The following is a 17,236-nucleotide window of genomic DNA, read 5'->3' on the forward strand; positions in this document are numbered from 1 at the left end:
GCCATAGAGGTCAGAGGCCAGACAAGAACCTCTCAACCAACCACCCGACCGTGAAAAAGAATTATTCGTACTTTGTATATATGTATGAATGTATGATGCATGTGTACACATGTGTGTGCCCATGTGTGCATGTGGAGGGCTAAGAACAATCTCGGGAGTCATTCCTCGGGAATAAGGTTCACTTTGGTTTTATTTCTTATTACATTTATTTACGTGTGTGTGTGTGTGTGTGTGTGTGTGTGTGTGTGTGTGTGTTTCATTGCCATAGCACACATACAGTGCTTAGAGGACTTGTGAATGTCAGTTCTCTCCTTCCACAGTCTGGGTCCTGGGGATTGAACTCCTTTATCTGTCTGTCTGTCTGTCTGTCTGTCTGTCTATCTGGCTTGGTGACAAGCACTTTGGCCTGCTGAGATATCTCTCTGGCCTGTCCACTTGAGACAATTTTTTATTTTGAAAAGAAAATTATACGAATTCTAGGTTTAAAAATATAAAATTAAAAGAGTTAGCCCCAAAAGCCACAAACTCAGGGCTAAGCCCTGCCGCCAGGAATAGCAGGCCATAAAGATAAAGAAAAGGAATGCAAGAACCAGCTCAGGCTATCGAGGACTGAGCCATAAACCATCCAAAGACATCCCCCCAGCTTACTCAGAGTCATACTTTAACCAGATGTCCTCCAGACCCTGATAAGCCCCTACTTGTGCTTTTCAGCCATTGTGTCCTACAGAGAGCATTCCAGGAAACCGGACAGCCCAAGCCTAACCAGAGGTGTTTCAAATACAAATGCTCCATCAGTTTTGACAAACGTTTAAAAATAATGAGGACCTGAAGACCCTACCCTTCTCCTGATTTAGTAGCTCTGTTCCAGGAACCAGGGGGCCATAAAACCTTCTGGCGTCCCCTTATCTCCTGGAGCCATAAAACAATCCTGTAACTTGTGGTGCATTCCCCTTTGACATCCCCCATCCCCTGGTGCTCACAGCCTCTGCCTTTAAATACTCTTTTTCCCAGCCTCTCGGGGCCGACACCTCTGTCTCCTGCGCGGGATATGTGTCGGCCCGGAGATCTCTGTAATAGGTCTCCGTAATAAACCTCGCCTTTGCTTATTACATCCAAAATGGTCTCTCTGTGTCTGGGGTCCGCGATTTCCCAAGACTTGAGTAAGGGTCTCTCTGCGTGGGATCTTTCATATTTATGGGGGCTCGTCCGGGATCTGCGCGACTACCCCAGACTCCGAAGACCCCTTGGAGGTGAGTTGGATGTTTGTCTGAGTGTTTCTGTGTGAGCGGCGCCGCAATTGTCAGTCTGTGTCTGTCTCTGTTTTGGTTCCGCCGTGTGTGTATATATGTGTGTCTTAGTACTGGTCAGTGTTAAGAGGGCAGATGGGTATTCCTGCCCTGTGGTAAGAGGGCAGATGTGTGTTCCTGCCTTGTGCTGAGAGGGTGGATGTGTATTCCTGCCCTGTGGTAAGAGGGTGGATGTGTATTCCTGCCCTGTAGGAGAGTGGATGTGTATCCCCACTCAGTGCAGCTGCCTTTGTGGTCCGTGAGGACCCCCTGGCTGCGGAAGGGGGGACGCCCCGGGCCCGCGAGGCTGCAGCCCCTGGAAGACGTTCCACGGGCGGAGAACAGTCGGGAGAGCCCGGCTATGGACAGTCAGGAGGACCTGACTCTGGTTTTCTGGAACAAAGGAGATGGAATGCTCCTTTTACCTAGGCGGGAGTGGACGAGGAATCCCACTCCGTCAGAGGTCGAGTTCGGCTGCCTATTTAAATATAGGCACGGACAAGTGTGCTTAGTCGTTAGGACAAGAGGACACTCTGGAATCCTGTTGGGAGGTGGAATCAGATGGTCCATCTCATCCCAAAAGCAGCTAAGGTTAAGCTGCAGTTTGGGCCACGTACTGAAGGTACCAGGCATCTGTGAAAGTTGGTTATAAGATGCTTTGTCTTGATATTGTTTGTCTGGCTTGTTTTCTGTGGTATTGTCGAGTGTCTTTTTGGCTTTTGTTTCGTTTTTGAATTTTGGACTGACGACTGTGTTTGAATTTAGACTGACGACTGTGTTTAAAATCTTGGACTGATAACTGTGTTTGAAATCATGAAACTGTTTGCTTTGTTCGTCAAAGAGTTTTACTTGGTCCTCTTGGTGCTTAAGTTAAGAGTTAAAAATAATTTGCTTGAGAAAAATTGTTTTCTGCCAGGGAGTTTTGTCTTTCTCTCTTGAGCCTCCTCCCAAGGAGAGAGGCGCCACCCTTTACTCCCCTTGATCAGCCTAGCTGCTGTTAACAGTTGTGTAAACAGACATTAACAAAAGCCTTGAGGAAGAAACCGCTCATAAATAAAAAAGTTCCCCAGATTAGGCCTCCGGTATGAAACAAGTATAGTGAGTAAGAAACTTAATTTTATGGACCCCGCTCTAGTGGCGGTGTGTTGGTTGATAGCCAACGTTAATTTTTTAAAACATAGTGTTTTATCTGTGCTTGTGCTAGCAACACACAGTAGGGGGGAGCGAAATTAGCTGCGGAGCTGCTACAGCGAGCATGGGGACTTCTCAAGTCTCACCCAATTTTTCTGGCTCTTCAGGAGCTGTTTAAAAGGAAAAGGCTTAAGGTAAAAAAAAAAACTATAGAGAGATTTCTTAGTGAATTGCTACACCTTGGTTCGCTATCTCTGGGAATCTCCCGGTAGACAGCTGTGATAAGCTGGGGAAGATTTAAATTTTGCCTGGGAACAAGGAATCTTAAAGGCGGAGTTTCAGCCGGTATGGCTAAAAGATCAGAAATGCTGTCAACAGGCTATAAAAAAGGGACAGGCTGTGTTAAAAATGCTACATGAAGAATAATCTAAAAAGGCTGAGAGTGAGGTGGGAGAGGACTCTAAAGAAAACAAGAACAAGAAAAGAATTTCTGCTTTTAGTGGCCAGACCTTCAACTCTTGCTCACAGAAAGAGAGTGCTCATTAAGAAAAGTTCTTTAGGGAGCCTGCCTTATCTGCTGGCCCTATTCCAAGAGAGGAGTCAGTCTCCAGCATTAAATTACTTTTCTCACTGGTCATCATTAGCATGGAGAATGCCTTTGATCCTATCCCCACAGCAGCCAGTTCCTGCCCCTGTGGTAGAAATGTCCCAGGTTGGGGGGCAGAGAAGCCCCTAAAATAGTTTCAAAGAATCTACAACAAACTGTAAAGAACTTTGTTTTGTTTTGCCAGTTTGAATTTAGAATTCAGGCTTTGGCTGTGGCCGAGGTCAGGATTAATGTTTTCGTTTCCATGGGCCCTTAGCCCACTGAGACAGTTTGGTAAAGGACTACTACTACAGTCCTGATATTCAGAGACATGGAGAGAGCTATAGTTTTTTTATTAAAGGTTGGTACTATAGTATTAACAATCTCTTTATTAGATATAAGAGACAAGAAGCCCCAGGTGAACTGGTTACAATTCTTTTGTCAGCTGCTTAGTATCTAACACTCAGGTTCTATCGTCTCTCCATCCTTTTATTATTAGTTGTTACTGAAAGCCTAGTGCCATTTAGAGGATGGGTCTCTTGAGTGATAAAGCCACTGAGCTGGCACTAAAGGAAGGTACTCCTTAAGGGAAAATCTAAGTCCAGAGAGACAACCGGTAACAGATAGACTGCCCCTCTGCTCACTTTTCTGTTTCACAGACACAAGGTCTTTTTGTCCCAAGAAAGCCTCCTGGCTTAGCTGTGTGACTAAATGCTATTTGCCCTCTTCAGTGGACCTCTATTCTCAAGATTCTCTTGTTTTCTCACCATCCCATTTGAGATGCTTGTTAGTAACTGTTACAGGTCTTCTTTACCACCGAGGAAAGACAAAATCCTACTAGAGGCCAGAAAAAGTGTTCCAGAGATGGATGGAAGGCCCTCACTTCTGCCTGCTCTTTTCAGACGCCTAAAGGTAGGGAGTGCCAGGTCTGCCGCCAGGCTCCAAGGGTGGGTCTCTGAGGGGCTAAAAAATGCCCCACCAATCTGGCTAAGATAAAGAAAGGATATGAAGAAAAAGTTACAAAAATTTAAAGGGTTAAGTTAAGTTGCTGAGAGTTAGTACAAGTTACAGAGAAAGAGGTAAAAAGAACAGAAAGCTAAAAAAAAAAGAGACAAAAAGAAGAGGAAGTTAGAGAGATAAAGAGAGATAAAAGACGAGAGAGGAACATATACTGGCCACAGTAGTTAGGGAACCTAGGAAGATAGTACCTGGCAACAGAAGAGAATTCCTGACTAAAGATCAGTGTGCCTAATACGAAGAAAAAGGATATTGGGTCAGGGACTGCCCCAGAAAGAACAAGAGGGGACACTGGAGAGCCTCTTGGTGCTGGCTATACACAGAGATAGAAGGGAAGCCCGCCCAGTTGTTTTGTGGATACAGGGACCCAATGCTCTGTGCTCCTATGCCCCCCTGTGGGCCAATATCCAAAGACCTTGAGTGCAAGGAGCTACTGACAACGAACAATACTTATGGACTGCCCGAAGAACAGTGGACCTTGGCATGGGCCGGGTAACCCACTAGTTCATAGTCATCCCTGACTGCCCCCATCCCTTGCTCATGAGAAAATTGCTCTCCAAATTGGCTTGCGTGGGCTGAAATGGCTGGATGAGGCCATGTGTATACATATCTATAGACTGTGTATGTGGAGCTTAAGACCTGTCTCAGTACACCAGTAACTGATGCTGGGAGTTGAATGGCTTAGTGCTTTTCTGCTTGGAACACATCACTCCTGCCAGCCGGGCACTGACAATTATCACCCAATCCAAGACTTAAACTGTGATAGAGTGGCTGATAGAGTGTCCAAAGATGGGACCACTGGTCAGCTGCCATGGACTAGATTCTCCACCGGTTGGGGACAATCTGGTCACCTTGCTGCCCAATCCGGACCTGGAGCCACCACAGCACGAGTGTCAAACACTGACAGAAGCACATGGGTGGAGGAAAGACCTCTGCGACTGGCTGATTGACCCCTGCTGAAAGCCGAGGACCTTGTCCACAGATGGGAACAGTTCTCTTCATGAATGAAGGTCAGAGACAAGTGGGTGCTGCCATGGTGGACAACACAATGTCATCTAGAATGGCTAAACCTCTACCCCCCCCAGCACATCAGCGCCACAGATGCCTTTGCCATCTCTTGGATGCCCGGATGAAGCCAACAACTGTGAGTACTATTCATTGCCCAGGAAAACAGGAGGGAAGAGATTCAGTGACATGGGGCAGTGACAAAACAGATAAAGTGGCTCGGGAAATGGCTATACAGGAGCCTATCCTGGTTACAGGCCTACAAGAGACAGCCACTGAGAACTAGGATTAGACTAAGGGATGGCCTCACTTAGAAAAGGCCCAAATTGCTTAAAAGATAAAGGACAATGGCACACTTGAGGGGAAGCTATACTCCCCAAAGAACAAACAAAAGACTCACTTTGCCAAATTAAGAAATGGACTCATTTAAGAGATAAGAAGTTTGTCCAAATAGTTAAAATATATATAATAGACTTTAAGATTTTAGCCAAGAGAGACAGTAAAAAGTATAAGATATGTCAATAAATAAATGCTTAACAAACAAACAGGACAAAGAGACCTAGAGAGTTTAGTGAAAAGTCGAAGTGAACTTCACTGAGATAAAACCAAAAAAATATAATCACAAGTATCTCCTAGTGCTTGTAGATACTTTTTCAGGAATAGATAGAAGCTTTCCTCACCAAACGAGAGACGGCCTCTACAATCATCAAGAAGATACTGAAAGAAATCTTCCCCAGGTCTGGAATGCCCAAGGTAATCTGGTCAGACAACGGTCCTACTTTCGTTGCCAAGGTAAGCCAGGGTGTGGCCAAATATTTAGAGGTCGATTGGAAATTACATTATATTTACAGACCTCAAAGTTCAAGACAGGTAGAGTAAATAAACAGAACTCTAAAAGAGACCCTAAACAAATTGACCATGGAGACTGGCACAGACTGGGTGACACTCCTTCCCTCTTGCTCTCTTCAGAGCAAGAAATACCCCTTCCAGATTCAGCCTTACCCCCTTTGAGATCTTATATGGGGCCTCAGCTCCCCTGACTGTATTAGATGATGTTACTGAACCAACATGTCATAGTAATAATGATTTGTGTGCCAGGCTAAAAGACCTACAGGTGATACAGAAAGAAATCTGCTCACAGCTGACAGCAGCCTATGCCCCGGAGACCCCTGAGACATCCCATCAGTTCCAGGTCGGAAGCAGCTACACTGAGCCCAGACACTCGATCCTCGCTGGAAAGGACCATACCTGGTGCTGCTGACCACCCTGACAGCCGTCAGTTCTCAGCCCTCACCAGCCGTGTACTAGCTGTTAGGGCTGAGAGCTGGGACCTAGAGAGAAATTCAGTCATGTTTGTCCTGGGTTCCATCGAGATAGGTGTGGGGATAGGCTTGATTTCTATTACAAATGATGTAACATTACATATGTTAGTACTCCTAACACTTCTTGGGACTGTGCCTCAGGGATCACAACCTATATAAGTTTAGAAGTTCTGAAAGACAGTCATGACCTTGGTGTATAGGTTCAGATAGTGTCCAGATTGGAATCCTGATGCTAAAGACTTAGTAAGAGACAAAAAAAAAGGAGTTGAGAATTACTTAGGGCTAGGGCTATCTAGGTGCTACAAGGGCAGCACAAGGACATCTGCTGTTGCCCTACAATACAAGGCTTATAGAGAATTCAGAACTGCCATTGACTCAGATATAAAAAGAGTAAAAGACTTTTTAGCTGACCTCCAAGAATACCTAACCTCCCTCTCAGAGGTAGTCCTTCAAAATAGAAAAAGATTAGACCTGATATTCCTTAAAGAAGGAGTCTGTGTGCTATACTAAAAGAAAAATGTTGCTTCTATACAGACCATTCAGGAGTAATTAAAGACTCCATAAATAAACTTAAAAAAAGGTTAGACAAAAGACAGACAGAAAAACACATCAGAGATAGTTCGAGAGCTAGTTTAATAGATCTCCCTGGATGACTACCCTACTCTCTGCTACAGGTGGGCCATTATTAATAATTTTCTTGGTTTTAGTTTTTGGCTCCTGCGTGACAAACAGGTTAATTACTTTTGTTAAAAATCGAGTGGGTGCTGTGCGGTTGATGTTGTGAGACAACAGTACCAGTCAGTTAGGACAACTGGTGAGACCAAATACGAGACTTGATATCAAAATTCTAAGATTAGAATTATTTAGTAGGAGAAGACGGGAATGAAAAGAAAATTATACGAATTCTAGGTTTAAAAATATAAAATTAAAAGAGTTAGCCCCAAAAGCCACAAACTCAGGGCTAAGCCCTGCCGCCAGGAATAGCAGGCCATAAAGATAAAGAAAAGGAATGCAAGAACCAGCTCAGGCTATCGAGGACTGAGCCATAAACCATCCAAAGACATCCCCCCAGCTTACTCAGAGTCATACTTTAACCAGATGTCCTCCAGACCCTGATAAGCCCCTACTTGTGCTTTTCAGCCATTGTGTCCTACAGAGAGCATTCCAGGAAACCGGACAGCCCAAGCCTAACCAGAGGTGTTTCAAATACAAATGCTCCATCAGTTTTGACAAACGTTTAAAAATAATGAGGACCTGAAGACCCTACCCTTCTCCTGATTTAGTAGCTCTGTTCCAGGAACCAGGGGGCCATAAAACCTTCTGGCGTCCCCTTATCTCCTGGAGCCATAAAACAATCCTGTAACTTGTGGTGCATTCCCCTTTGACATCCCCCATCCCCTGGTGCTCACAGCCTCTGCCTTTAAATACTCTTTTTCCCAGCCTCTCGGGGCCGACACCTCTGTCTCCTGCGCGGGATATGTGTCGGCCCGGAGATCTCTGTAATAGGTCTCCGTAATAAACCTCGCCTTTGCTTATTACATCCAAAATGGTCTCTCTGTGTCTGGGGTCCGCGATTTCCCAAGACTTGAGTAAGGGTCTCTCTGCGTGGGATCTTTCAATTTCATTGGCCAGAGATCATGGCTAGGCTAGGGTGGCTGGCCTTTGAGCCCTGGCGGTCCACAGGTCTCTGCCTCCCCAACACTGAGATTACAAACGTGCAGCCACACACCTGACTTTTCAAATGTGAGCCCTGGGGATTGCGTTTAAGCCTCCATGCTTACAAGGCAAGAAATTTACTAATTGAGCCATCTCCCAAACTAGAGTAAAGGGGTTTGGTATACAGCAAAACCCAGATGGTGCACAGTCATCCGCTGCCTAGCTGCGTAGGACTTGGGTTTACACATGAACTAAACTCTTTTGCTAGATCCCCAGGGCAGTCTGAATGAGAAATGTCCCCCACAGGCTCCTGTATTTGAACATCTGGCTCCCGGCAGAGGTGCTGTTTGGGAGAGGTTATGGAACCTTTAGGGTAAGGATCCTGGCTGGAGGCAGTCACTGGGGGCTGGCTTGGAGCGTTTATAGCCTTGCTCATTTCCATTCTCCTTTTCTGTTTCCTGGGTGTCAGCAAGATGTGTCCAGCCAGCTTTTTGTCCCCACCATCTGCTGCCCCTGCCATTGTGGGGCTCTAACTCACTGGAACGTAGGTAAAACTTAACTTTGTTTCTTTTTTTTTTTTTTTTTTTTGGTTCTTTTTTTCGGAGCTGGGGACCGAACCCAGGGCCTTGCGCTTCCTAGGTAAGCGCCCTACCACTGAGCTAAATCCCCAGCCCCTTAACTTTGTTTCTTACGTTGCTTCTGATTGTGGCAGTTTGTCACGGCAGCTAAAACAGTAAAAGGTCACCACCACGGCGGAGCCATATTGTTTATCTTGCCTTCCGAGAACGCAGAATTAGAGGGAACAAAAACCCCACAGAGGCCAGTGTCATTTGTTGCCATCATGAAGTTCCCAGGGTTTAATCCTTACTCACTTACCTGGAAGGAACTCGATGCCTTTATTGCCCCGGTCTTTTCCCTGCCTCATAAGGAAAACAGCTCTGAAATGACCGTCTACAGTTTCTGCTTTCTTCAGACTTTTTTCTTCTATAAGCCCATCCCCCCCCTGGCTTCTGACAGGTTGCTCTGCAGGAAAAAGTGAAGCCAGACACACAGCCATCACTTTGGCCTTTGCTAATTTATTCATCCATTCGTTTGTCTAAGAAACGTTTAATGACCCTCGCCTGGTGGTGCTGGCCTCTCAGCCCAGTTACCTGGAAGGCTGAGGCAGAAAGATTCCGCGTTCAAGGTCTGCCTGGGCTGTAGAGTGAGCTGAAAGTCAGTCTGGGCAAGTGAGTAAGACACTATTTCAAAATACGAAGTAAGCAGGGTGTGGTTCCGTAGTGGAGCACTTGCCTAGCCCAAAGGCCCTGGCTTCAATCCCAGCATCCTCCACCTGCAGGTGAAATACTGAGCACCTCCAGTTGGCTCACCGTGCCTTCAACATAAAGGTCACGGGAGGCAGCCATGCAGTCCCCGAAGCAAAGAGTATAGCTTACTCTAGCCTAGGCGTCGACGCTCAGGAAACGCTCAGAAACTTTACATCTAATAAACATACGAATTGGAATAAATCTCAAGGGGACAATTATAGACTCCAGGCTTTTAAAAGTGCAGACTGTTTGACTCAGCAGTTCTGCTTCTCAGAATCTAATTGAAGGAAATATTTTCTGGATGTGTGCAAAAAAAAAAAATTAATTATGAGAATGTCCTCTGAATGCCTCGCTTAGGGTGGTTTCATTTGATCTGGTTCAAAAGACGGTAGGGTAGGTGTGAAAGCCCCTTATTTGGTGAAAAATAGTCTTGCCAGTCCTGGGTACAGGTAATTCTGGTCCACTTCGGAGTAGTTTAGTAGCTGTTGTTTGACACAAAATATTTAACTATTGTGATGGCTAAGAGCATCAACCTGACAGGACCTGGAAAGTCATAGGAGACACACTTCTGCACGCACCTGAGGAAGTTTCTAGATTCGGTTAATAGCACTGACTAGATAAGAGAGAGCAAGCTGAACACCGGAATTCCTCTCTGTCTCATCTCCGTCTCTCTGTCTCTGTCTCCATCCCCCTCCCCCCACTCTGCTTCTTCCTGCCCCTGCTTACCCTACAGACCTCACTCTGTAGGGGTGGGAGTTGGGGGGTGTTGAAGGCGTGGCCACCACACAGGCCCTCTGCTTCCTGACAACAGATGCAATGTGACCAGGCCCTTCAATCTCCCAGTGCCTCAGTGGCCTCACCGTGATGGACTGGGATCTCAGTGAGCAAAACTAAACTTCCTTTTCTGAAGTTGCTTTTGTCTGGCATTTTAGCACAACAATGAGACAAGAAGTCAATGCAACTAATTTTAGAGATTCTGGAATTTTATTGGCTCTACTTTAAAATGCCTGAGTTCAATCCCCAAAAGCTCACATAAAGGTGGAAAGGGAGAAAGTTGTCCTTAAAGATGTCACCGGATCTCTACATGTAGGTTGTAGCACTGTGTGTCCCCTTAATCATACATGCACAATAATACTAAATAAATTTCCTTTTATCCAGTTAAGTATGCCCTGGCTTGCTGTGGAGAAGCGGCGAGCTACGTCTATTGACAAGTCATTGGTTCAGTGGTATTTAGAGCCATGTTACAAGATGGAAACACTAACTTGCAAACAGGAGTCAGGGAAGATATCCACTCCCATCTTCTCTACTGTCTTCTTTAGTAGATGCTTGGTGGTCTCTTCAAATTGTTTTATTATATTTTTATTTATTATTATTAGCGTGTGTTTATGATGTATGTGTTGGGGGTACAGGTGCCATGACACCCATGAGGTCAGAAAACAGTTTCAGTAGTTGACTCTCTTCCCACCTTGTACATGGGTTCTGAGAACTAAGCTCAGGTTAGTCTGGCAAGTGTGACAAGTGCCACCTTGCTGCCCCTTCCCTTTCCTCTTTTCTAGTTTTCCTATTTTGACAGAAAAGGAAACCATCATCAACAACAAGCAAGCAAGCAAATGCTTCACTACAAAAAGAAAACTCATAATCAGGGTTGGGGATGAGGTGGAGCACTGGCCTAGTAAGTGGGAGAACCTGGATTCCACCCCAGCACTAATAAACAAACAAGCAAACATAGTCTGGTGAAAGGACTCTGTAGGGAAAGTGCAAACACAGGAACCTGAGTTCAATGTCTAGGACCCATGTAAAAGAGTATGGTGTGGTAGCTCATGTTTGTAAGCCCAAGACTGGGCAGGTGGAGTCAGGAGGATTTCTGGGGCTACTGGACAGTTACCCTAGCCTTATGGGTAAGCTCCTGCCCAGTGAGAGACCCTGCCTCAAAAATCGAGTAGATGGCTTCACTGAGGAACACCACCAGAGATATGACCTCCACACATGTTGCAATATTCCTGAACCAATAGGAACACACACATAAATAATAAGTAAATGTACAACAGATTAAAGAAATAAATCTATGTTCTCCAGTCAAAGAATGTCCAGGAATATAGCTGTTGACGAACGTCATGGTTTGTATTTGCTTAGCCTAGGGAGTGGCACTACTAGAAGGTGCAGCCTTGTTGGAGTAGGTGTGTCACTGTGGGCCTGGGCCTTAAGACCCACATCTTAGCTGCCTGGAAGCCAGTATTCTGCCAGCAGCCTTCAGATGAAGATATAGAACTCTCAGCTCTCCCTGCACCATGACTATCTGGATGCTGCCATGCTCCTGCCTTGATGATAATGGACTGAACCTCTGAACCTGTAAGCCAGGCCCAATTAAATGTTGTCCTTATAAGAGCTGCCTTGGTCATGGTGTCTGTTCACAGCAGTAAAACCCTAACCAAGACAACTAACATAACTGTTGACCAACAAGTTGCAAGTTGGCATTTATTTCTTCTTCTTCTTCTTCTTCTTCTTCTTCTTCTTCTTCTTCTTCTTCTTCTTCTTCTTCTTCTTCTTCTTCTTCTTCTTCTTCTTCTTCTTCTTCCTCTTCATCATCATCATCATCATTATTATCAGCATTTCTCGTTTTGGAGTTGAGGATTGAATGAGGACTTCCCACAAACACCCTGCCACAAGTTGGGTGGCCACTTGTTGCTATAAGAAGTAACAGTGTGCAGAACTGTGTAGCATCTTAACATTAGAAAAGTCAGGTGCAGGATGTTGGCTTAGTTTGGGGAGCCAAGAGGTGGTATAAGGGAGCAGGATCTTTGGAGACTGGCTGTTGTCAGAAAGGGAAGAATTTAAACATAAGAAATCATCATGAAGCTTCACTACATGTCAGGCAGGGGAAAAAAAAGCAAAATAAAACTCTGATAAACAGCAGTATGTCAGCTTAACAGAGAGAAGGGTGAGGTGAACTGGTTTTAGGGTTTCCTTTGTCTGACTTGGCAGTCCCATGGGGCTGTCTACTGAGGAGAACGTCACAGCATCACCAAGATAGAGCGCTCCCATCTCATAGGTCACGTTTACTCTTTGTGTAGCAATAAGAGTAGGAACTTGGTTTGTACCTCTAAAGAATTCGTTCTGGGCTGGGCATATGGTTCAGTGGTAGAGCATTTGCCTAGCATACCCAAGATTCTGGACTCCATGACAATACCACCCCTCCCTGACACACACACACACACACACACACACACACACACACACACACACACTTTATTTTCAGCAGCAGAACCTTCTACCTGTTTAATCACACTCTCCTGAAAGGTTTTATTTAGCATGCTGGTTCAAGACTCATCAGCCACCATTGAATGCATCACAAATCCTGAGCACTCTGGATGAGATGTGGAGAACAAGGTTGGATTTGCTTCTGTCTTGAGTGTCAACTTGCCATTCCTTCTTTGTAATCTTATTGCAAACAGGTTATAAGTGAAGAGAAATGATGTAATGTTGAAAACTGAAGAAAAAAAAACTAAAAGAAAATGAAACAGAGCAAAGACGGCTTTGTGCTTTCTGGAAGGAACAGAAGAGGCTGGGAGATTGATTAGGGTTGTGTGCTTGCCTAACTTTCAAAGCCTTGGTTTTGCTCTACATCGCTGGGGAGAAAAAAATGAAAGAAAAACCAAACAGGAAAATCATTCCAGGCAAACTTTCCCCTTGGAACATAAAAATCTTTGTATAAACATAGTAACTGGAAGGTTTTATTATTGATGAACTCAACATTTCAACCACACCGACAGCTTAATCAATTTGCCTCTGGCTAAATTGCTCCTGACCAAATTGTCTGCTGTGATTTATACACTAGAACATTGGAGATAACCTGACCCCCCTTCCCCCCCCAAGAGGGTCACCAAAGAAACCTAAATAAACTATGGGTCATTGACACAACAGAGCCATGCATGCATTGAGACTGACATCCTTAGACACTTCTGAAAGGGATAAGTGAACAGTTCTAAACATTTAAAAATAGTTACAGATGCCAATCAGCCCAATTAGCTGTGACCACACAGCAAGCTCCGGGGCTCTGACCAGCAAGGAAACACACTCTTGTCTCTTAAAGTCACACAACACAGGACTATGGGGATGGCTTGGTCAATAAAGTACTTTCTGTGTAAGCTTGAGGACCTCAGGATGATCCTCAGAAACCACTTTAAAATCTGGGCAAGTAGGCATGCACTTGTCATGCCAGCAGAGACAAGTGAGTGGATTCCTAGTATCTGCTGGCCAGCCTTGCTTGGCAAGGTCTAGACAGACCAGTGGGAGACCTTGTCTCAAAAATTACACTGGAAGGCTCCTGACCTATGACACCAGAAGATGACCTTTGGCCATCACACCTACATCCCATGTACAACCCACACGAACACCCCTGCCTCCAGATACACACTCACTGCTCTGTGTATTTCCTTCATCAATTCAGAACATACCCATCAAATGTTTCAAACGGTGGCAGCGACTCCAGGGTATTTGGATTGCTTGCCCATGTCATTGGGCTAAGCTATCATGGCCGCCTTCTCTCAGGTGTTTTTTTGGAATGGCTTTATTAAGGTATATCCAGCAGATGCCGTTTTACACACATTTAAAGGATAGGACACAGAGAGGTTTTATGGGTTCATAAACCTGTGTAACCACAGCCACAGTGAAGATGAATATAGCCACCACCACTTAGAGAACAGACCAGCGTCCACTGCGTTGGGTTAGTTTGCATTTTCTACCGTCTTATATTGTCACCAGCATGTTCTTTTTATATCACCTGCTATGGTGATCCCTCTGCTGTGTTCCCACACACAGGTGTCCCATGTTCTGTTTACACGCCTATTGGTTGATGGGCACTGCTGTTTCTAGTTTAAGGCTATGACACTCAAGGCTGCTGTGAACATTTGCTCACAGTCTTCGCGCACACACATCTTTGCTTTTCTGTTGGGTGAGTGCCTAGGAGGAGAGGGGCCGGATTCTATGCTTATGACTAAGGTTCTGAGAAACTGCCAGACTGCTTTCTGGCACCCAGCCCCAGCCTTTTCTTTCTCGGTTTCCCTCAACGTTATTAATTCCACAGGTATTTATTGAAACCAACAAAAGCAGCTCACTTGGATCCTCCCCTTCCACTCCACTTTCCAGACTGGGACAGCATGGGACAGATTCCTTGGCTCTCTCTGCCCTGCCTATTTCCTGTGAGACCCCCACAGATATCCCTCAAGTTCCTATCTGCCTGGGTGCTTCTGCTATTTTTCATTTCTGTCAACAGTGTGAGACAATCTGGACTTCAGTGTTTTGTTTTTTGTTTTGTTTTGTTTTGTTTTTTCCTTTCTTTCTCTCTTTCCTGGGCCAACGATTGAATCTCACATACAAAACATCAGCTCCACCACAGACTGTGGGCACAATGTGACCAGCCGCCTCCAGCAGCTATCATATCTCAGCTCTGATGGACTGCATCCCAAGATGTGAGTCAAAATAAACCATTCCTTTCTTTGAGGAAGAACCAGGGATCGGTAGCTGGTGTTTGCTGGCTGAGTACTGTGAGAGAAGGCCAGGACCATGCACTGGCAAAACGCTAGCTGGCACAAGCTGGCACAAGCTCAAAGGGCTGAGGGCTCACAGGAGGTTTGGAAACCCCACTCTATGGCCAGGAAAAGTGACAAAAAGTCTTCCTCAAACATGACTTCTGCCATGTCACAAAGGTTTCCTTGGCTCAAAGACATCTACAAGAACAGCACAATACAAACCCATATTCCTAACTCTGCATGTGAGACCTACCACCACCTGCGTCCTCCATCTCTTCATTACACTCTTTCTCTTCCTGTCTGGCCAAACCAGTGTCATCACAGGGACTTTACTATGGGCAAAGCCAAAGTGCTTCTGAATCAGCTATGTTCAGTGGTCTGCACCCTTTGTCTTTCATTCTTCCTTCATGCATCCAGTACTCATTTATTCAGACTTAATATATGCAAGGCTGTGTGCTCAGCCCTGGGGATACAGCGTTCAACAGACATGGCCCATCCTCCCCCGAAGAATCTGATGTTCTAACAAGAGGGATGAATGTTACTCAGACTCGCCAGATAGTCACTTAATTCCAGCTTAGCGTGAGGAAAGTACACCTTACCAGCTCTTCACAAGGTCCTGAGAATAGACTGGAAGCCAGGCCCCTTCCAGGGTGTGCTGGCTAACAACTTGACTCAAGCTATAGTCCTCTGAGAGGAGAGAACCTCAACTCAGAAAATGCCTCTGTAAGTTCAGGCTGCATGCATGCCTGTGGAGCATTTTCCTAATTGGTGATTGATGTGGGAGGGCCCAGCTCACTGAGGGTGGTACCACCCTGGGCTGGTGGTCCTGGGTTCTATAAGAATGCAGTCTGAGGAAGCCATGATGGCCACTGCATTAGCTCCTGCCTTTAGGTTCCTGCCCTGCTTGAATTCCTGCCCTAACTGCCTTCATGGACAAATAGAGACATGGGATTGTCAACAAAACAAACCCCTTTCCTCTTGAGTTGTTTTTGGTCATGGTGTTTCATCACAGCAATAGAAACTCTAAGACACAGGGCTCTGGATGTGACCGTTCATGTGAGCTGCTGCTTATCTCTCCCACCCGCTTCCTTCATGGGAATGGGGTAAGCATTTATACTCCGGGGAAGAATGTTTCCGGTGGGCATGGTGTGAACCACTCAAGCTCTCCTGTCCTGGCTTCATTAGGAAAGTAAGTGTTTTACGGACGACGGTTATTAACTTGAGGACTTACCTGTGTCAGGCATTTTGGATGCTTTGTGCTGTTCAGTCACGACAGTAACACCAGAACAATCCCTTTACATATTGTCTTAAACCCGCTAAAAGCCAAGCCAAGCCAGATGGGAGAACAAGGAGTTTGGGATTGAGGGCCTTTGGGATCTAGCAGGCCTATGAGAGGGGGTTGGGGTAGGGCCAGTGTAAATAAAAACCAAGCAAGTGAACCCCATGGCCACTGGGGAATTCTGGGAAATGGCCTAGGACACATATCACAGAGCCACGTACTCAAAAGATAAAGGAGTTCTTTGGGACACTGGCTGCAATTGCATGCTGGGACTGGGCTGGCTGCATACAGGTACTAAGTTGCAAATAATAGGACAAGGACAGAAAGCCTCCTACTCCCACAGAACAGATAAAGAAAGAAAGGCCTGGAGAAACAGGCCCAAGGTCATCATCTAGACAGTACCAGAACCAAGGTGACCATGTAGAATGTTCTAGTATAACACAAACTCCCCTAGCGGATGCTTCATTGCACTGTTTACCTTGTAGAACTGCAGAAGGTAAAGAGCCTGCCAGGCCTATCTGAGGACTCTGAAGATTGTCGACAGATGACTCAGGAGCTCCAGGCCAGCCTGCATCATAGGAACAAACAAACACGTAGTACCTTAGAATTACAGAACACTGGGCCGGAGAGTAAGGCCAGGGTGCCTGCCTAGCTCGTACAGAGACCTGAGTTTCATTCTTAGCACTCCATAAACAGGACATAGTGTCACATGCCTGGAACTCTAGCACTCAGGAAGCAGAAGCAGAAAGATGAGAAATTCAGGTCCACCCTTAGCTACACAGTAAATTCAAGGCCAGCCTGGACTACATGAGACATTGCTTTAAGAACACAGAGCAAAGCACAGAGCGCCAAACTCTGAAGTCGGCCTTGCTCAATAGCCGTGCCTCTCATCGGGTTTCAGAGTCACTGTGTGACGTTGTCAGAGCCCCTCGACCCTGTTGTCTCTTGGCCATTTTGAACCTGGTGAAGCTGAGGCACTGATTGGGCCACAGCCTCTCAAGAAGCAGAGGCCACGGCTGTATTGACTACTGTAGACCCTTCAACAAAATCCAAATGCCTCTCCAATCCCTTTTTTCTGCTCCATGAAATTCCCCTAACTCAATTAAAGAGGGTACAAAA

General features: G+C 45.6%; 1 long non-coding RNA gene across 1 annotated transcript; it reads left to right on the forward strand.

Moving 5' to 3' along the window:
- Positions 1 to 3,370: 3,370 nt before the first annotated feature.
- LOC134486823 (uncharacterized) lies at positions 3,371 to 7,894 on the forward strand. Its single transcript, XR_010066230.1, has 2 exons — positions 3,371 to 6,402; positions 7,488 to 7,894. It is a non-coding gene; the product is annotated as an uncharacterized LOC134486823 (long non-coding RNA).
- The last annotated feature ends 9,342 nt before the right edge of the window (positions 7,895 to 17,236 follow it).

This window comes from Rattus norvegicus, chromosome 4 (assembly GCF_036323735.1).
Source record: "Rattus norvegicus strain BN/NHsdMcwi chromosome 4, GRCr8, whole genome shotgun sequence".
Taxonomy (NCBI): Eukaryota; Metazoa; Chordata; class Mammalia; order Rodentia; family Muridae; genus Rattus; species Rattus norvegicus.